Here is a 21,459-nt window from a genome sequence, read left to right as displayed (position 1 = left end):
TTCCAGGATGCTGATGCTCAGCCCACTCGTGATGACTCCTAGGCCCAGCTATCCACCTCATCTCACTAGCAGGGTCTAATGTCCAGGAAATGCTGGGATTAGACCCACAAAATAGCCCCAACCCTAGGCAAAATTTTGAACCAGATGTCCTTTTCCCTCCACTTTACCCCCAACAGACTGAGGTGAGTGAAGTGGCTGCAGAATTCCTTCCACCACCCCAAACCTTCATTCCACAGGAGAGCACTCGGTGCTCGCTAAGAGGCTCCAGGGGTGCTACTGCTATTTTCTTGCCCCTTTTGTGTAGGAAATTTATCTGGTTTTGTTCATTTTCTTGCTTGTTATAGGGAGCAGCATCTCAACCAGCTCTGGGGGTTAAACCAAGGCTTCTGAGAGCCATGCCCTTGGCATCAAGCTTGGCTTTTAGAGAACCAGGGCACAGTCACCCTGAGAATCAGATGGAGTAAGGGCATGCCCTGATCACTAATGCTTCGCTCTGGCCATAGATCGAGCTCATGCCCACACAATCATGCCCTTCACAAGAAGAACAATTTGTTATCCTTGCAGACCAAGCTGGACAGAAAGGAGAGGGCAGTTTCCTCGAGAAAAGAAGCCTTGCACGGTCGAGGGCCACATCACAGTGCCAGCACTTTGTGGAGCAGCTCCTCACTGGAGCCAGTTGCAGAAGCTCTGTGTACCCTCCTGATGTTCATGGGGCCACCCATCTCAGTGTCCAACCCCAGGGTAAATCCTCTGCCACGCAGGGGCAGGATCCCACTGGGATTCAGCCTGAAGGAAACATCTCACGTGCTGCGCCTCATCACTAAAAGGAAGTAGATTTGGGCTGATAAAAGGAAGAAATGTTTTATGATGAGAGTGGTGAAACACTGGCACAAACTACCTGGAGAGGTGGTTGATTCCCCATCCCTGGAACTGTTCAAGGCCAGGTTAGATGAGGCTTTGAGCAAGCTGGTCTCGTTGAAGATGTCCCTGCTGACTGCAGAGAGGTTGGAACCAGATGATCTTTACAGTCCCTTCCAACCCCAATCTGTTCCATGATTTTATGATCACTAGCAAAACCTTCTTTGGTTTGGAAAGCAAACCAAATCCAGCACTGAGCCCAGCCCTCACAACTCACAGCACCCATTTCCCTTTCATCGTGGCATCAGGAAGGCAGCGTGAAAGTAAGAAAATCTCTGCGACAGGGGAGGGAGGGCTTGTTTTTTCCCTTCCTGGTTGTATGGCCCATATGGTTATCGAGTTATGGGAAAATCTGGCTGCCCAAACAGGTGTCACCGCTCCCAACCCACAGACTCATTTCCTGATCGCGTCTTAATCGGCAAGTTGGTTGTGAAAGTTGATTTCTTGCACATTCTTATATCAGTGGGAATTTCTGCCCTTCCCTGACAAGTATTATAGGAAGCCTTTGACATACAGCCCTACAGGACCTAAATAGGCTGCTATTCTTTACCTACACTGAAAGGGAGCTTTGTGCCAGGGATTCATTAAACTGCACTGCACAGCCCTTCATAAATGGGCTCAATAATGAACAGTCGATTTAACTGGAAAAGCTGCTGGAGCTGTTAAATTAAAGGGAAATAAAGTGCACTTCAAGCTCAGTCTGCCAGAAGAAAATGTTGACCTAAAAAAAAAAAAAAACCTTTATTTTACTCAATCTCTTGCAAACAGGCTAAAATCTTCAGGAAGTTTATACTCACAACAGTGGGAACAATTTTAAAACATACCAGTTTGCTTCCCCACTAATAAAGAAAGAAGAATTGCAATAAAATACTCAATAAAATCAGGATAGATGAAAGGCATATTCTACTTAAGCCAAATTTAGTCTCCTTAACACAAATTTCGTATTTGTATGTAGATCCCTCCTCCCATCAACTTTATATAGGCAAAGTTCCCACTGGAGCTGAGTTCTTAAAGTCATTAGGGAGATACTTTATTTCCAGTTTGCCAATATTTTCTGAAATTCTGGGGTGCTATGCAGTCCAGTCCTTCAGTGCTCAGTTCTGGGATCATGTTGCTCATAAGGCAGTGGTTGTTTTGCCCATGTGAGGTGTGCAGGACTCAGCTGAAAAACAGGCACACATGAGGGATGACATTTAATCTTCTGAATGAATACAAAAGTCCATCATTCAGCTGAGCCTGACCCAACTCGTGGTTTTAGAAGAGTGGAATTCCTTATTTCAGTGAGGTTACTACAGTGTAAACCTGGAGCAGTGAATCAGCTCTTCCATCACAGCCATCTCACTCTCTTTCATCTGGACAGTCTTAAATACTGTTCCTCAGCTGTGTTCTGTACTTTATATATGAAATATTGTGAAGAGAATCCATCTGTGTGAAGGTAGACTGGAAGCTTAAGGACAAGAAGATCAGAAGAAGCATGCAATGGGGAAGGGACCATGTCCAAATCTAATTCCTGGGGCAGCTCATCTGAACAAAGAAACCTCAGCACCAGCTTAAAACACTTCTGTTGCTTTCACATTTCACATTGTAGCTATTTTTTCCTTACATAAACTTCCTGATTGGAGAAACCCTCATCTTCTTCATACTATTGTGATTTTTTTTCAAATCTTGTATATAATATATAAAGTGATGGCAGCAGGTTTTCAGCTCTTTGCTGAAGCTACCTTCAGTGGGTTTAGTATTTTTTCATACTCTGAAAACATGGAGCATTCAGGAAGAATGCTGAAATTTACTGAAATATGTTAGTCTTCCACCTAAATTGTCCATAATTATTTAAAGTTTGATTATAAATTACCTGGAGTAGATCAAAATCCCACAAGAATTGCAAAATCGTGAACTTGTCTGTCAAAAAAATAGTGCATTTGAGAAGTTGATAAGCCACCTCTTGTGCTGGTGACTCACCACTGCAAGAGATGTGTGAAAAACACCACTTGCATCTTCAGGAAAGAGCCCTGGGGGTTGAAATTGTAATTTTGTTTCATTAAGTCCTGCTCATAATCCGGCACTTGGCTACTGGTAGAAATATACAATGAGGAAACATTTAAAAATACATAAAAATAATAAGAAAATAAACCACTTTTCATACTATTGAGAAATTTTTTTTCTTTTTTTTCCCCTCAGTTCTTGTGTATTCCTTGCAATTTTCAGGGTTTTGTCTTCACTCAGAGACATTTTTGAAGGTAAGTGTGTGGGGGTAGGCATTGAACTCCTGCCTTTATTTCTCTAGTAGTGGAGGGTGCTGCTTGGAAGAAATGTGAAATGCCATCAGACAGCAAGTAAATGTAAAGCCCTGCCTTGTTTGCTGCAAACTACCTTCCCTCTAATGTTTTTTTGCTTGGCAGGAACCAGTTTGTTTGATCTCCTGGTTCCTGACAGGCTTTGAGATGCTACATGGCTTTGAGACGGGGCTACACGGCTTTGGGGAGGACAAGAGCTCCTCAAACCTTACCTGATGCAAATAGCGAGGATTTAAAAACGCTGGGAAACAGCCCTCATGTATCTCAAAATGGCCACTGAAACCAAAGGTGTTCGGTGTTTCTCAGATGTCTGGCCATGCACCATCCACAACACGGGGGGAGCACAGGAGGGCCAGGTGCTGTCTGTGGTGTGCTCACGGTCATGCACAGCTTGGCAACAGTGTTCAGAAAGAAGCCTTCTCTTTCACTACTTACACTCTGAAGTAAGGACCTGGTCCAATTCCCAGTGAAGCCATTTCCACTGAATTTCATTAACTGATGAATAACACTGGTTGATGGATCTAATTTTCAGAATTGCTGAGCATCAACAATTCCTGTGAGTCTGGTGAGCCAGTCCCTGTCTCTGCCCTCATCTGTGAATAATCAATTTTCTTGAGGCAGGAAACCTCGTGCCAAAATCTTCATCTGATTTGTGGCATCTTCCCTCCATGTAGCTATGAACTGAACTCTGTTTGTCCTTCCAGCTCTCCCATGGCCTGGGATCAGCACTCTCTCCCACTCTGGGCAGCTCTCAAATGATGCTTCAGCCATGCTGACTCGGAGGTGACTCCTCGTTGACTTGGAGGTGATTTTCAGGTACCTCTGACCATGGCAGTGCCATCATAACTTTTCTTACTCCTTTATGTCTCTCAAACAAACCTGGTGCAGCTCAACTGATGGATCAGCCTGGAGAGGAAAAGGCTCTGGGGAAATCTTAAAGTACCTTCCAGTACCTAGAGGGGCTACTAGAGAGGTGGAGAGGGACTTTTCACAAGTGCATGGAGTGACAGGACAAGAGGGAATGGCTTTAAACTGAAAGAGGGTAGGTTTAGGTTAGATACAAGAAAGAAATTCTTTACTGTGAAGGTGGTGAGGCTCTGGAATAGATTGCTCAGAGAGGCTGTGGCTATCCCAACCCTGGAAGTGTTCAAAGCCAGGTTGTATGAGGCTCTGAGCAGTCTGGTCTAGTGGAAGGTGTCCCTGCCCATGGCAGGGGTTTGGAATTAGACCTTTAAGGTCCCTTCCAACCCAAACCATTCTGTGATTCTGTGTGACCCCACGGCAGACAACAACAGAGCCCAATCCTCAGAGATATTTACCTAAAGGGAATTTTTTTCTGTGTGTTACAATTGTTATGAGATATTTGCAGCACAAATTCATTTGTAAAAATATTGTTCAGCAACATGTACCAGTATTTAAATAAAATGAATTAATTAACTAATAAAAATAAATTAAAACTGGTTAAACCCCGTTTCTTTACAAGAATCTTTTTCTCATAAAAAGAAAGACAATAGTGGAAATTTTAATTGCTTTATTTTTGATTTAGAAAGCTATCAAAACTGTGTCCAGTCTTGTCTATCAAAAATTGCCTATTAGGAAATTTCAAATCATCCTTAATAAGCTTTAACTTTAATAAGCTTTAACTCAACAGGCAAATATGATTTTCTACTCCCAGCCTTGCCACCCATCCACTGCAGTACTGGGCTGCTCTGAGGAGCCCTCCAAGATGTGGAGCCAGACCAGGAGTATGTTTTTGCCAGGGTGACATGAAGATCCATATGAAAAATTATCGGGTGTAGGACAGCTGATGTTCTTTGCCTGAGCTGCCATAGGGAAATCAAAATCCCAAATGAATTGCATGGTCTTCAGACACTAGGACCAATTTTATTAACTCTCTGGGGTTTTTTCACTATTTATTTTCTCCCTTGCTGAGGTATGTCTGCAGGGAGTTTAATCTCATCAGGAGCAGGAATTGGTCCCAAGACCCTTTTCTTACAGCAAAAATAATCTTCTCAGTGGTGTGGCACAGCCTGGAGGCTGAGATGGCCACTGGTCTGCAGGACCTGGGCATGGCAGGAGTCTCTGCTCCTGCACAAAGATCTTCCTTGGCCCACCCTTGGCCATGATACATTCTCTGATGGGAAGCCCCAGACCCTAAATCACCACAACACCAGTGTCAGTCACCCAGGCCAAGCACTGGGTTTCAATGTGTTTGCTCTCCTGCTTAGATTTGGGCATATCTTGCAGAACGAAATACTTTGTTCACAGCAAGAGGGGTTCAAAAACAGTTTGTGGGGCATAGCTGCCTTTTAAATGACACCTGTCACAGGTTTCATTGAGAGTTCAGATCCTAATATTTCATTTGTCTATAAATTGTCTAGACAAACATATAATAAAGACATATATACCCAGAGTGGGAGTATATTGTGGTTAGGAGCTTTGCATACAGCCAATACTGTATATAGACCAAAATACAGACTAAAAATGCTGTTAAGAAAAGACCTCTTTTTTAAAGCTAGAGTTGACATAAATACTGGATTCTTGGTTACCAGAAATGTTTTCTTAACCAGATGTTTTCAGTCTTTTCTTAACAGAACCATTCACAGATTGTTCCCTGAATTATTTCATGTTTAGAAATGGTGTCTGGTTAAAAGAGAGAGGGAGACGGAGGGAGAGAGTCGCACAAACTGCCATTATCATGCAAATAGCTCCAGAGGAAAAAGGACAGTGAAAATGATAGCACTGATCTAATTATCTGCAGGCCAATATAGCTAAGTCACTGAAAGAGGCCCACAGAAAAGGCTGCCACAGAAACACAAAAAACAGCCAGAAAACAATAAGGAACTTAGCAACAGTATAAAAACGGACTTCTTTCTGTGCACAAAGACTAGTTTTATGAGCATTTTTCTTGCTTTCAGTTTGCAGAAAAGGTTAGAGCACATTTTAAATTCTATGCCAGGATATTCCCCCCCTGAGCTCCCAAAGATCCTTTGGCACGCCGTCATATCGCGGCGCGCCCGGCGGTGGGAACGTGCCGCTCCCGCTTAGCGTGTCCGGACTGCCAGGCGTGCTGGGGGCTGCGGGGTCCATGTGAGATGGGGCCTGGCAGCACCATTCTCCAGGGCTTGAGCCACCATCACCAGATTCAAGCTTTGCCCTCTTCGTGTGTTAATGCTCTCCTCTTCCTTCCTGTGCTCTCAGGGGTTCCCAGCTGGAGGATGGAGGGTTTGTTTGCTGCCCACCCTCCCTTGGGTGACCTGGGCAAGGATCTTGGTGTTCCCTCAGTGTGGAGCCACAGGAGGAGCCTGGCTGTGCCAGCCTGAATGGGCACGGCCATCGCCACAGCCGTGATCCAGCTCAGCAAGGACCTCGATAAGGACCGCGAGGCACTGCGCACCAGATTGCCAAATACAGACACTGACAACCAAACAAGAAACACCCAAAAAGCCATTGATTGTGGCCATCAAAGAGGACCCTACATGATCTCAGCCCTAATCTCTTATTCATGGGGAGAAACACGTAGCTTGAGAGTAATTTCCCTGCCCTGTTTCAGTGATGCTGCTGACCTTGTTTTCCTGTTGAAAAGGGCCCTATAATCAATCTAATCAAACTAGTCTCAACCAGATCTGAAGAACTCAGGGCACCTCCCAACTTGTCCCAGCATCCATTGGAGCTACAAGTGTCAAACCAGTGCAGGAAGTTGCCCAAAATGTCCTGAAAACGGTTTTTAGAAACTCAGAGTTCACCACACTCCTTTTTGAGGGGGGAAACTCGCATCCAGTAACTGCTATTATTCATTGCAGGTTTAAACTGGCCTGGGACCAAAGCTGGAAAGGGAAAAAGCACAGACCATCTCTCTCCCCAAAATCTCCAAGTCATCTAATCCCTCCTACTCCCATTTTTAGGCTTAGCATGTCTATTAATACACCAAAATATCCATAACTAGCCTCATGCCAAGAATGTACAGACACTACAACAAATAGTTGCCAGATGTAGTAAGCCTTGTTCATATGGCTGGATACTCAGGAAAATGAAAGTGAGGAAAAGCCTTATCTTCTAAACAACTTTTAATCATTTTTTGTGGGCCTATGAATGGGATTTTTAAGAAAGATCTGAATGGGAATATGAAGCAGTCATTCGGCTTGGATGGGGAGACTCACCAATAGCGACAAAATTCAGCCTTCTGGTGGCACCACAAGGAGGAAGAATAGAATCCACTGGAAAACCCTGAGGGATGAGAGGATTCAGACTACATCCTCAGACACAGACAAGGTGGGCACTTTTGCCAATGACTCAAGCCAGTTCTGAGCCCGACACCCTCACAAACAGCCAGACATGAAAGTATGGAAATATAAACACTGTGCACTCAATTTTGCCCAGAGGAAGTTATTTAGACCTGTTTGGAGTACATCTAGTGATATTTTTGTGCAAGATACTATCTTTGAGCCATCTGTGCAGTCTAGAGCCTTCATCTCTGATCTTCAGGTGGGGACCACTAGGTCTGTACCAGTGCAGAGTTTACACATGGTCTCAGTGCACTATTTAAAGGTGGTTTTCCTTAGAAGTGTGATTTTGGTTCATGAGATGGTATGGGCTTCCTGGAAGAAGAATCAGAAGGAGAAAGAGGGCAGAAAGACTCAAAGAAAAAAACTGTTAACAGAATTTTGGAAGGGGTGGGCAGATTTGTTTGAAGAATTTGGTTCTTGAGAAAGACAACTATCAGGTGCTTCAAAAATCATTGTGGGTAAAATGTTCCCATATCTGTCCAGCAGGGGCTCCTTGTGATCCTGCCCAGTCTGTGTCCCAGAGGACAAACTGGGGGTTCATAGTGAGCTGACTTGAGTGGAGATCTATGGAAACTTGGGTCAGTTTCAAAGGAAATTGGTCAGGGCAGCAGAATCTTCTTAGATTAGAAACCTGCTAATGAGTCACAGACCTGTGTGCAGCTGTGGTGGTCCTTCCTTTTTCACCCAGTTCCCACCAGTGTCTGTAGCCAGCATCATGGACAGCCCCATGGTGAACAGCCCAAATTGCTGCTAAAAGATAAACCTGTCCTTTTTCCATCTTGACAGGTTCACTCGAACCCTGATCAAATCCCCAGGGCCCTTCAATGCGTTCCCAAACTCTTGTACCAGCTTCTTCTACCTTACAGACCTCTTGGAAATAGAGAAAATCACAGAGGAAGGAAGCCCAGAAGTCAAGTTGGCATGAAGAGTATGGTAGGGAGCTCATTCTCCAGCATGGCCATCAAACTGCACAAAGTCTATCTGTATCTGAAGATACAACAGAAAACAGCAGAATAAACAAACCAGATGAAGGAAACTACCACTAAGACAAAGAAATTAAAGGCACTCAGCCCCTCCATCCAGCTCTCTGGGGCACTCATTACATCTTATTTTGATTTTGTAGTGTCCACAAAACCCATCTATTTTCTAGGAGAGCCTTGTTAGCCTTTATGCTATGGTCGGGGGAGCTGTCATGTCTGTGAATAGTCAGCTGGGGTCAGAAAACAGATTTTGGTGGCAAAATTGGCTGTGTAAGATAAATGTTAGTCATGGTGATTATCTGCCAGGGAACACGAACAGGCTACAAAGTGATAAGAGGAGCTGCTGGCACCAGAGATCCAGTTTAATTTTTTTCCATGGAATTTAATTTATGCCATCTTTGCAAACAATACCTGATTGCCGTGTGAGATGGTCCAGCACCAGAATGGCAGCTGCCAAACTGTATTCAGCATTCTGCAGCTGAACTCACCTCTTTGTTTGCTGCACCAGAGGGAGATGGAGGGGGTTTGAGCCTTCTTCCTCACAATTCTGTGCATTTTTTGATCTTCCACACAGAAGTCTCTCCCCACCTGATACTTCAGGGAGGAACTAGATTTGGTTTGCTTTGGTTAACAAGGGCCATGGAAACTAGACTTCATTGTCAATATCTAAACCACCCCCTTAACATTTCAGGAAGTGATGGGTTTAATTCCTTTCTGTGTTTCCCAGCTGCAGAATGCACACCAGTAATCAGCTTGATGGAGGTGTGGAGATGAGCCTCACAGTCTGATGCCCACCATCCGTGATTTGCTACATGACAGGAAGGGCTGTGTAGAGAGGTCCAGCCATAACCCAACAGGGTATCATTTTTTAGGGCTCTGAGACCACAAGCAGCTTTGGGAGGATTGCCTGGGTCAGGCACCATCATTAAGAGCTGTCTGTCAAGGCACTCTTCCCAGCACCAAGAAAACAACTTGGCCTTTTTTAAAGTATCTGGGATACACAGACCCCTTTCTGAGCACATGGAAGATATGTCTGTGTCGGTAGCCCGGGGAACTGGTTTCCAGCCACTTTGACTGATAGTCTGATATCTCTTTTGCCCTTTTCCTTGCCCCAGTTGATCCTGCTGGCCCTGGTCCACAGTTACTTGCCATGGAGGGGATAGTTATACATCTCTAATATCAGTCAAAGTTAGGCACTTGTGGCCACAGAGGCTGCCTGGGATGTTCAGGGTGATGTTTAAGAAAGTTTCCAAGTCACCATTACTTGCTTTCCCCTGGGGATGGCTGAACACTTGCCTGCCCGTAGGAAGTGGGGAATTAATTCCTTGTTTTGCTCCACTTGTGTGTGCAGCTTTTCCTTCACCTAGTAAACTGTCATTATTTCTCACTTCTACCCTTCCCATTCTCCTCCTCGTGCTGCTGTGAGGGCAGGCGGAATGAGTGCATGGCTGTGTGGGGCTGAGCTGCTGGCTGGGGTTAAACCACAACAAATGCTCATTTCAGAACACAGTGCAGAAGAAGTTGACTTGCACCCCTCACACTGCTGTCCAATAATTGAGGATCCATTGGGACAGAAAGCTGAAGAGTTCCTGTAGCTTTGTGACAAAGGTACCTGCATGGGTTGTGAAGCCCTGGGTTTGAATATCTGCTGCTTTGGTATTTAACATGACAGATGAAACTTCTACCAACTTCCACTTTCATCCTCTCCATCTCCTCCTCCATCAGCAAAGACTGATGTACATCTTTGCATCTCCAGGAAGGACCTTTGTGTTCCCTTTAGTTGTGACAGCAATCCTCTGCCTTGAGGATGAGCCCCAAAGACAAGGATGTTTCATACACTGGGGTTTTAGCTGGAGAGAAGATGCAATTTGCTACCCAGAGGGACTTCTCTTGTTAGGCTAAACCTTGAGGCTCAGACTCCTAAAGGTGCCTAATCCCTTACCAGTTTTAGCATGACTCAGGGAATACTGCCTAAAGCCAGAGATGATCTGTGGTGGTAACTCTCCTCGGCTGTGAGACTTAAAGGAGAATATGTGACACTTGGTCAGGTTCAAGCCAATTATACTTTAGAAACTCTGGAATTTTATTCACATTTTTCAGTTTTCCTTTCTTCCATCCACCACACATCACAAGCACATTACTGTATTTTTGCTTTTGAAAAGGAGAAAGAAAAACAGAAAAGAATGAAGAAATAGGAAAACAGCATCCCCAGCTTAAAAAGAAACAGTCAAAATGTTTTACTTTGAGAACACTTGGTAAAAAGAATCTCATTTAGAAATCTCAGCCAACTCTTGGTAGCAAGTAGCCCTAAGAGTAGTGCCATATTCTGGTTCCATTCCTGTGCCAGTCACATGGGCACATCATTCACACTGCTGCCTTCCTCCACTGGCCACGGCTTTCCCTGGTCAGGGCCATCATGGAATCACAGAATCATAGAATCATGGAACACTTTGGGTTGGAAGAGACCATTTAAGACAATCTAGTCCAACCCCTTACAATGAGCAGGGCCACCTTCAACTAGATCAGCTTGCTCAGAGCCTCACCCAACCTGGCCTTGAATGCTTCCAGGGATGGAGCATCCACCGCCTCTCTGGGCAACCTGTGTCTCTATACCCTCATTGTAAAGAACTTCTTTCTTATATCTCATCTAAATCAACACTCCTTCAACCCTTGGCTGCATGCTCTGAGCATGTGTGTGCATGTGTAAATTCCCATTCTGAGCAAGGGGCTGCTGCAGTTGGATTTTCTCTCAAGATGTGCACACCTCACAACTTGCTGCTGTCGCTGTCCTCTTTTTTTTAACATAAAACCTTGCCCAAAAGCACTTGTGTAAAGATTTAATCAGCTAAGTGCTTGTAATTGGGATATCCTGGAAGGAGAAAGGCTGGAGGACTGGTAATGTGGGACCCCTACCTGTCTTGAGGACAGAGCCTACTTAGGGAGCCCAAAGCCACCAGCACATTTTCAGGACCCAATCATTTCCTGACAGGGGTTACCCGAGAGTAAGAGCACAGTGGTCACTGTGCTAAAATCCTGTTCTTCCCTCTGGATTTAAGCCCCCTGTGACCATAGCGGGAGCAGAGACAGCCTGTGGTAGCACCAAGCCATAGGTCCCAGCCCCAAAGCAGCCCTGTGCATGCAGCAGCCACCTCTTAAGTCACCCTCCCAGGCCCTCAGGGCTGTTTGCCCAGGAGCCACTTATTGACTCGCCTCAACCCAAAACAACAACGTCCGTCATCGTTCCTCTTCCCAGCTCCGTCCCCCGCCCCGGAGCAAGGAAAAGTGTCGAATAATCCTCCTCCGTTCGGTGTGTGGTCTGCTTTTCGGTGTCGTCATGCAGACAGTGCAGAGACAGGGGGTCAGGCGGGTCATCAGAATGCTAATAAGAAATCTGATTGATGAGCCGGTGCCTCGGGGATGAATGGGATACTTAATTAATGACTTCTGCTCTGTGTAAGAAAAAGTTTCCCTTAACTTCCATCCCTCTTTTTCTTGGGGAAAAAAAAAGAGAAGAAGGAAAAGAAAAAAGGAGAGAAAAAAAAAAAGGAAAGAAAAAACCTCCATAATCCCAAGTTTTCCAAACAACATAAAGGGAACTTCAAAGACAGACGTGGTCAGTTTTTATGTGTTGGGTTGGTTCAGTGATTCTTTCCTTTCTTTGTTTACAAGGGCAGCCAGGCTTGATTCCAAGGCTGAAAAATAAAAGGCCACATTGTTCAACCAGATTCTGGATTTTTACAAGAAATTTCCTCCTTCCCAGTAGGGCAATTAACTGCTTCATTTCTGGCTCTGCCAGTACCAAAACATGCCGCCAGGCCTGTGAAACTCAGCAGAGGTCCGTTCCTGCCAAAACACTGCTCTGCTTCAGAAACAAGATGTACTATGGAGATGCTATTGTCCCATTAAATCCAACCAGCGATCCAGGACTGGTTGTTTGTGGGGGTTTTTTTGCAGGGAAATAAAAGCCCATCAGGAAAAATACCTGGTAGGCACTTCGCTTAGGAGCATTGGACTGTGTATTCAGGGCGATTCAAATGGGATTTCAAACCAGCAATTAGCAATGGGAAAACAGCAACAGTTTCAAATGATCTCTTCCGGATTGATTTGGAAGGTTATTTCATGCTAAATGAATAGCAGCAGGAAAGAAGATGAAAAGGGAAGAAGGAAACCCACACAAATTATTTTTTTCCCTTTGAGGTTTTGTTTTTTAGGACAAGCTCAGCTGCAGTATTGAGGGCGGAACAAACTGCTCGGTATCAGCACCTGCAAAATGGCAACAAAGGGATGCAGGAAGGCATATTGGGTCCCACCTGTTTCCCACCTAAATTCATTCACCCCCAGCAGGCAGCTCCTGGTCTCTATGGGCCCCAACACCACAACACAGAGCCAGGCCCACAGCCTCAACAGATTTGTGGGATCTTGAGCCCATTGCTGGACCCAAGCAGGGAAGGAAACTGCATCCCTGAGCCCCACCTGGTCTTCACCAGCCCTTTGCTGGTGCTGCTCATGCACCACAGTCAGTGTGTATTTAAGTGCTTGGTTGATCTGAAACCCATGAGAGGAAGGCAAGGATCCTGACTGAGTTCGTGGGTGCCCCTGGCAGTGGTGTTCAGCTCAGGACCACAGGACCTGCAGGCTGCCTTTTTCTGGATTGCTAGAGCTGAATTTTGATGCTGGTGTCTCATTTTTAACTTCTCCCTGTAGTAATCCTGTACATATCAAACACAACCTGTAAATACTTTAGCTGTAGCTTTAAATAAAATTAAAAGTAATTTATTTTAAATTAGGTAAGAGACGCTGAGGACACAGAGAGTTGGCATCAGACTGAAATTTGGGCACATAATGAAATATGCCAACTGCAGAAGAAGAAAGGGCATGGCTTTAAACTGCCAGCCTAGTCTAGTGACTATTTGTCCCTTTTAAAAATTGGTACATGAATGTTCTAAGTGAGTAGGCACCTGTTTTGGCCTAAGGGTTTAGAGCACTGGTTAGTTTCACCAGCCTTGCTAGTTTAAATCCCCTTTTTTCAAATCCCACTTGTGGGATTTAGGAGTCACTTATTTAGGTAGTTTATTATCTAAAAATCACTGACTTATTTAAAGTGATGGGGACGTTCCGAGTCTTTCCTCCCTCTGGTCTTGGGTCCCCATAGCTGTGATTTTCTACTCAGTTTTTTCCAAGAGATGAACTGTACAGAGCAGCAACAAAGCAGCCTTTATGGCTCAAATGTTCTCATCTGGAACCAGTGTCACCCACCTGACCAGTATTTTAGGGAATTTGGGTGAGCCCTGGTTTATTTTTAGCCCTTCAGATCTTTCTGCACAAAGGGTTAATAAAGTTGGGCACAAGTTGGGCAACAGGAAGAGGAGGAAGAGGGCAAAGGTGTGGGAATGGAGCAGGTCTCTGGCCCTCCTGGGGACCTTGCTTCAGACACACCAGCTAAAGGAAAGGAGGAAGAGAAATAAGTGAGAAAAGACCTGCCAAGCAATGCTGGCCAGACAGGAAAAAATACAAACCAACCAAAAACAACAAACCAACGGCCCAGAGCTGATTTGCATTTGTATTGGGCACTTGGGGAATACGGATAAAACACTCTTTATTTTTCAGGGGAATTCAGGGAATATCAGTAGCAACATCCGTGCACGAGCACAAAAGGGGAAACAGAGGAAATAGAAGTATTTTGGTAATCCTGTTCTTAGGCAGCAACAGTGATAACATCAGAATAACATATCTCTCACCCCTTTTTTCCTGAGTCTCATGAAGAAAAGCAGCACAGGCACAAAATTACAGTCACTTCTGGCACTGGCTGTGTAGGAGAAGTCAGGGAGAGAGGTTACATGGGGGGGGGAGGTCACCAGCAATGTATTGCTAAACTGTAACAAAAGGAAGGGCCCAGAGTCTAAAACTAATATCAGAATGCCCCCGCACCTCCTGTCATCAATGCCTGCAGTGCTCTGTGTCTGCCTGATGGGCACTGGCAGCGTAAAAGTAAAGCAGAACTGAAAACTGAAGAAGAGCAATTGTTAAACATTCAAAAAGGTCAAGAAAGAAGTCATTTGTGGCCGGTGAAATAAGATGTATGGCTGAGCTGCTTCTTAAACCCAGGCTGTGGCTGCTCACCATGGGTGTAGGACACACTTATCTATCCTAGTTCCCTCTGGTTCCCAGCCAGAAATCCCATCTGCACATGTTTCCTTAAATCAAATGAGTTGGGTTGGAAGAGACATTTAAAGACCATCTAGTCCATGCCCCTTGCCATGGACAGGGGCATCTTTCTCTAGCTTGCTCAAAGCCCCACCCAACCCGACTTTGAACGCTTGTAGGGATGAGGCATCCCCGCAGTTATAGGGTTGTCCCTCCCGGCACTGCCCTCCTGGGCTTCTCTCCAGCCTGGTGGTTTTGCAGGTTCCTGGGCACCTCTCCTTGGCAGATGAAATTTATCAGCTGCTGGAACTCTGCTTCATCCTGATTTAGTTACACAGACATCTGGATTCTATCCAACCTCTGAAAAAGCAGTGAACTGGCCGTGTTCACTCCTCACATGCCAGGCAAGCCCAGTGGAGGATGAACTTGCCCACCAGTGCACCAGTCCAGGGTATTGCCTACTACTGGGCAGCTCCCCATGGTCAGCTTCTGTTTGCTACACAGTTTTGTGGAGATTTACTCAATTTTGCACTTTTAAGGGACAAAAAGGACCACTGAGTTCATCTCATACCCCAAATCAAAGTGTTGATGCTACTGCTCCTGTAACACCCTGACCCTGTGGCCAGAGAGATGATCCAGGAGGGCTCTGTGCAGAGCTGGGCACCTCAGGCATGATAGTCACTTCCCGGTCAGTGGTGGTGACCTATCCCCCACACATGTGGTGGGTGGAACAAGCAAGGACATGGGCCTACCACCTCAGGGAATGCTTGAGGTTGTTACCAGCTCCATCACTGTGTTACAGGAACAGGGCTAAGGATCCTCTGCTATTTATCCCTGATGTAACAGCCAGGAATGGCTCTGATGCTCTAAAGGCCCTGGAGAATCGCTTACCCTCATGTTTAAATGAACTGTATGTTCCTCTGCACAAGGAAGGATCAGAACCAGGAGGGCTCTGCTTGGCTCTTTGTTAGCCATCAAAGCAAGGTAGCAAGTAGCCCTCTGCTGTCATTTCCCGGCTGAGAAAGAACTCAGGGCTACTTCAGGCTTGATTCCCTTCAGGCTGTGCCCACATAATTCCTTAGTGTGTATTTGCAGTCACCTTTAGAGCACACAGAGCTTCAGCTGAGAACAGAAGGTTCAGAAAACCCCAAGTGGTGGTGTGAAATGATTTACAAGTGCAGCTGTGCCAGTGCTACTCTGTTGGCATTTGCACCTCCTGGCACCACAGGCCAGGGTCCACACACATTGCAGAAGGCACTGCCCTCTACACCCACCCGCAGGTTTCCTATACATCCTTTCTGTCCAGGAATTCTCCATTCACCAAAAGATATTTTTGCTGCCATTTCTCGATGTTCTGGAGGATGGGGGGTGGGAAGAGAAGGGAAGGGAGGAACTGAGGTAGCAGAGGTCGAGCCCCTGGCTTACTCTGCTGATCAAATCCTGGGCTGTGGCATTACCTTCCCTTTCAGCTGACCCAGTCCGAGTGCTGTGACTGCCTATTCCCACGCCACGTCAAAGGGAAGGTTTACATTGTTCACTGGATATTAATTTAAATTATTCTGGGGTGCTTGGAAACCACCTCCTCCCCCCGTTCCCGTTCAGTCTCCATGGGGACTATCGCAGAGGCCGGGAGATAGAAATGAGCAGCACTGACACACCGATCTTCCTCCCCTTCTGCTGCAAACACCGTCAGCCATCTCCACTGCCACAGGGGACACATTCATACTTTGCTGAATGACTTGCTAGGACAAGATAGATCAGTTTTTAGAGTCTGGTACAATATCCTCCTAATACCATTTTCCATTTGTTCCTTAGGTTCACACGCCTGTGTTGTGGCTCTTTTCTTCACACCAACATCCTGCTGCTTGTTGATGGTATTAATAACACCCGCGGCAGGAGGCTGCGCCCCCCAGGGCCCGGGCTGTCGGAGTAATTATTGAATGACATTGGGGTTGTTCTGTAAATTACTTTGTGACCCAGGAATTCAGCAGGTTACTGCTATAACTCAGGCTCTCACAGTTGATTGCACTCACCTCCTGCTGCCCCAACATTTATTAGTCTCGTTTGCCTAGCAAGCACTGGCTTCATCTGTGTGCTCACGCATAGATACGTGTTCCATGGAGGGGAATCCACTGTTCTCCCCTTAGAGCAAAGGAATGAGGCTCACATCACCAGAGCCTGCCCCAGCCAAGGAGCTGGGGGCAGCCAGTGGATCTGTGAGATGCTTGGAGCAACACCAAGGGACATTAGACACTGCAAAAAGTTGGGTTGCTTTGTGTCAAACTGATGCACGTGCAGGTGTGGAAGCAAAGCTCTGGGTGCTCTGGGAAGCCAGTCTTGGAAATAGTGACACATTGAGCTGTGCCTGCCATCACTCCTCATGACTCAGCTACTGGATAGCTTCCCTGGGAATGCTGAGCAGCCCTGGAGCACCGGTCAAGATTCGGACAGAGATACCACATTAAAATGTCTATAATTCCTTCTGAAGAAAAACAGTCAAGACCTGTCTTGTCTTATTCTGGTCCAAATTGCCTACTTACAAAATGGGTATATAATACCTGTGACAAAACACTGGTGATCTGATGCATAGTTCTCCCAGACTCGTTTGGCCCTACGAACCACCCTCCAAAAGAAATCCCTTACCCTTTGTATGGAGGCAGCCCGGACTGCTCCTCTTCCTCATCCCAGTTGCTTGGACAGTGACTAACTGTTAAACCTGTACCACAGTCCCTCTTAAAAATGACTGGGCTCTGTTTTCATTGCAGCACAGAGGCTGTGAGGACTGAACATCACTTCTAAAGCTCAGAGCAGCCAAAGCTTTTCCTCCCTTGTCCTGGCAGCTGGTCAGATCTCAGCTGCAGAATCCGTGACAGGATTGATGTAGGGATGCAGGCAGCAAGAAGGTAGTCACTGATGCAAAAACTTTAGAGAACAAGTGCTTTCAAAACTAGTCCAAGGATATCTTCTACAAGAAAGACAATGAAGTAGCTATGTTGTTCTCAAATTTCAAGTTCTTTGGAACGTCTTAGTCTTGCAGATGACACCAAGTTGGAGGAAAGAACTGAAGGAAGGGTGACCATTCATACATGTGCTGAAAGAAGGAGATAAGAATTTCATGGAATTCAAAGAGAGCAAGCACAAAATCCTGTCCCTTTGGGAAAGAAGGGCCCATTATAGTGGTGCAGGCTGGGCACTGACAGCCTGCGGAGCAGCTCTGTGGAAGAGGTCTTGGGGATCCTGCTGGACATCAAACTGGACATAAAGCCAGCTAAGCAGTGTGTCCTGGCAGCAAGACCAACATCCTCCTGGGCCATATGAATAGGAGCAGAGCCAGGAGATCCAGTGAAGGGATCCCTCTAACTGGTGCTTGGTGGCCACAGATCATATACCACAGCCAATTCAGGGCCTCCCAGTAGAAGTCAGTGATCAGCTGGAACAAGTTCAGTGGAGGACCACTGAGATGGCTGAGTCTGAAGCACTTGACCTGTGAGAAGAGGACAGGGGACCTGGACTCATTCAGCCTGGAAAAGGAATAGCTTTGGTGGCACCTACCAGAAGCCTCCAGGGCTCACCAAGAAGACAGAATAGGGTTCTTTATAATGGTGCATGGTGGGAGGATAAAAACACATGTCAACTTAATAAGGGGTTCAGATGAGTTGCAATATCTTTCCACCATGTGGACAGATGAGCAAAACACTCAGAGGCTGTGCAGACTCCATCCTTGAAGATTTTCAGGACCCAACTGGATACATCACTGAGCATCTTGGTCTAACCCTGTTGCTGACCCTGCTGTGAGCAGGAGAGGTGGACAAGAGACCCCCTGAGGTCCCATCAACCTGAACCACGATTACTGGTTGTACAGCAGGGGGAGATGGGAGAGACAACAAGGCCTCACCTGTGCAAATTGTTTTTCCCTCCTTCAGAATATTCAGGTTGATACAATCTGGGACTGGTTTTTAGGTGGTGAACTAAGTTCTTGAACACTCTCTCTCCAGAGCAGAGAACCCAGCACCAAGTCCACAGCCAAGGCAGGTAGATGAGACATAGAATTATAGCTGAGTGTCTGTCTTTGTGAGGAAGATACACTGATGTTGAGGTACCTCTTTTTCCTGTGTTGCTCTGCTGGGTGGTACGAGGAGACTGTGTTTCATTCCAACTGAGAGAGGCAATAGTTCAATATCCTTTTCCTCTTGATGTGCTATTTTGAGGATGCCCAGATAACAAATTAGAAAATGCAACCTGTTTGTTTCTACTATAAATCCAAGTGCTAAAGAGTCCCAGAGCCACTACTTGCTTTTTAATGCTTCAGCAACATGGAGGGTTCTACCTATCTTGCTAACTGCTCCTGACAATAAGATTTCCTAATGTGTCTAAGACCTGTGCCTTCAGATGGACATGGGGAAACCAAAGAATCACAGGCACAGGCCTATGAACAGCAGAAAAGCTGAACACCACCAGGCTGGTGCCAGCCAAGGTCTAGCTGTGGCTGCATCCTGCAGCATTGCCCCTTGGTGCTGTCCTCCCAGCCATCAGGCGTCACCCTGTCAGCAGGTCCAAACCTTTCCAAGGGGTTGATATGGAAAACTGGACTTTTGGGTCTAAAGCCATGGACCCACATGGGTAGGGCTGCTCATCCAAGGCACAAAACCAGACAGGGTCTTGTCATCCAAGTAACTGCAGATGACTTCACCGCATGCTCAGAAAGGAGAAAGCATTCCTATATTCCATGTTGCAGGGAATGTGGTTTTGCAGGAGGGCAAAAAGGAGGACCCTCTATTCAGGTGGCAGTCAAAAGAAGTGGAGAGTGCTCAGCCTGCCAGAATTGGCCCTGTATTGGTTACACCCCCAGCTATTTGAGGTAAAACTTGGCCTCTCAAAGCTCTCTGCCTCTCTCCTGCGCCTTTGTATTCTCTAGAAGGTGAAGCGTAAGGGTATAAAAAGCTGCAAACAAGTTCCTACCTCTGGAGACCAGGCATTTACTCTAAGAAAGAAAGACCAATTGCTTCCCAGAGCATTGTCCACCCACATTAGAGAAAGGATTAAGCAGATACATTCAGCTATTCTAACAGATTTTCTTTAAACCTTGAATACGCCTCTCACACTTGGTAAGATAATCACATTAGTTTTGTCGTTAAAAGATCCCTTTTATAGAAAGTACCTAAACCGCTTAAACCACCCAGAGAGGTCGCATACATTAGAAAACAACAAGACAAATGGAAGGGATTTGCTATTCCCGGTTTCAGTGTTTCACTGCCTCTACTTTCTAAACTGGGGGATGGAACCAAAAGATCTTTCAAATCACCAGTGGAGGGAAAAGTCCCTGAGAGCTGGGCAGCCCCCACCCACCCTGGGGAGCCCTCTCCCCACCCAGGAAACACTTGGGTACAGCACTGAGGACTTTGGAGAGAACACTGTTACACATGGAGATGCCCACAGGTTACACCCAAAGCATCCCCACAGCTGATTTTCCTCTGCTGATTATCTGGCACCCAAAACCCAACTGCAAGATTAGCAACAGCTGAGGTTGAGCTGTCTTACAGAGCACAGCTATGAAGTGCTCCATGTTGAAGGAGCACATCCTCACTGCTCCCTGTTGTGGGTGTTGAGGGCATTGCTGTCTCTGACAGAATCCCCATTGGGGCTGCAGCGAGCACAGAGAGGGTCCCCACCTCAGCAGGGTTCAGGGTAGCAATGCCATCAGCTGTCAGCAATCTAACTCTGCTGTGAAGCAATTTCTTCATTGGGCTCATATTATTGAGAGGACACAGAGAAGGACACTGCCCCAAAGCATGTGGATCAAATAGTTTCACATTTGCTGGTAAGATGAAGTTGGCCTGGGGGGTAAAAAAAGAAAGGCTTATATTCCTGCAGCTGGAGGCAGTGCTGGGAAATCAAGGAATCAAAATAATATAGGAGCACGAGCCTTCTCACACCAGTGGAAGCTCCAATGCCCAGCATCTTTAAATGATAAAAGCCATCTTTTTTTAACAATAGAAGGAGAAAATTAAAAAGTACTTAAGCACCGTTAATTTACCACAAATATCTTCAATTCATATCTTTTGCCACTGCTTCGCTGCACATTTTCTGCTAACCTGCACTGCTAAAACAAACCATTTCAGGTTTTTTAACAGGGACAGTCTTAAAAAACCATCGATTTGCAAAGTCATCTCTGTAAGACCAAGGCTTTACTTTAAAAACACACAGAGAGGTTAGACTATTAAAAAAAACCCCAAATCCTAGAGGCTACAGTAGTAACACCCAGTAGGACACCAGTTACAGCATAACAATGATGCTCTGAATCAACGGGGGAGAACTAAAAATGGAGGTTTGAAGTACACAATCCCCTGTATTCTTTCATCCCGTGTTTAGTGGTTTTATAGTGTCCTCCTGACTGCCAGAAAGACACAACGATTCCACCCTTAGTCCGGCAAGGAGCTAAAATACCCAAGTGTCTATGTGCAGTCTTTAACCTACATAAAGCTCTTTAGGTCACTCATGATTCCTTAGAGATTCGATTCACAACAGCTAAATACCCTTTTTAAGAGCACAGATAGAAAAACAAATCCCTTTATTTAAAGCATAATAACATTTTTTGCAATATCCTTGGTGGGCAGACAGCATGGGAGACAAAAATTCTCACTTTTCCTGTGATGTAGAATCCATGCTCCAGGAGGGACTTCCCTTTCTATACACTCCTTTGATGATTAAATATTTGATCATCTTCAAAATTAAAATTACCTTACAAACAAAATGAGTTGCAGAACCTATTTACCTCCTTCCCAAGACTCTGCAGCCTTAGCTCTGCCCTATTAACTATTTGGTAAAAACCTCCCCTTG

The 21,459-nt window shown here is 45.7% G+C and overlaps 1 long non-coding RNA gene across 2 annotated transcripts; it reads left to right on the top strand.

Moving 5' to 3' along the window:
* The first annotated feature begins 989 nt into the window (after positions 1-989).
* LOC108447074 lies at positions 990-12,198 on the top strand. Of its 2 annotated transcripts, XR_001862460.1 has the most exons (3): positions 990-3,155; positions 3,917-4,028; positions 6,414-12,198. It is a non-coding gene; the product is annotated as an uncharacterized LOC108447074 (long non-coding RNA). The 2 variants fall into 2 exon arrangements; XR_001862459.1 differs by having other exon boundaries at positions 990-4,028.
* The last annotated feature ends 9,261 nt before the right edge of the window (positions 12,199-21,459 follow it).

This window comes from Corvus brachyrhynchos, unplaced genomic scaffold (genome assembly GCF_000691975.1).
Source record: "Corvus brachyrhynchos isolate BGI_N302 unplaced genomic scaffold, ASM69197v1 scaffold44, whole genome shotgun sequence".
NCBI classification, from domain to species: domain Eukaryota; kingdom Metazoa; phylum Chordata; class Aves; order Passeriformes; family Corvidae; genus Corvus; species Corvus brachyrhynchos.
This window is presented reverse-complemented; position numbering and strand designations above follow the sequence as displayed.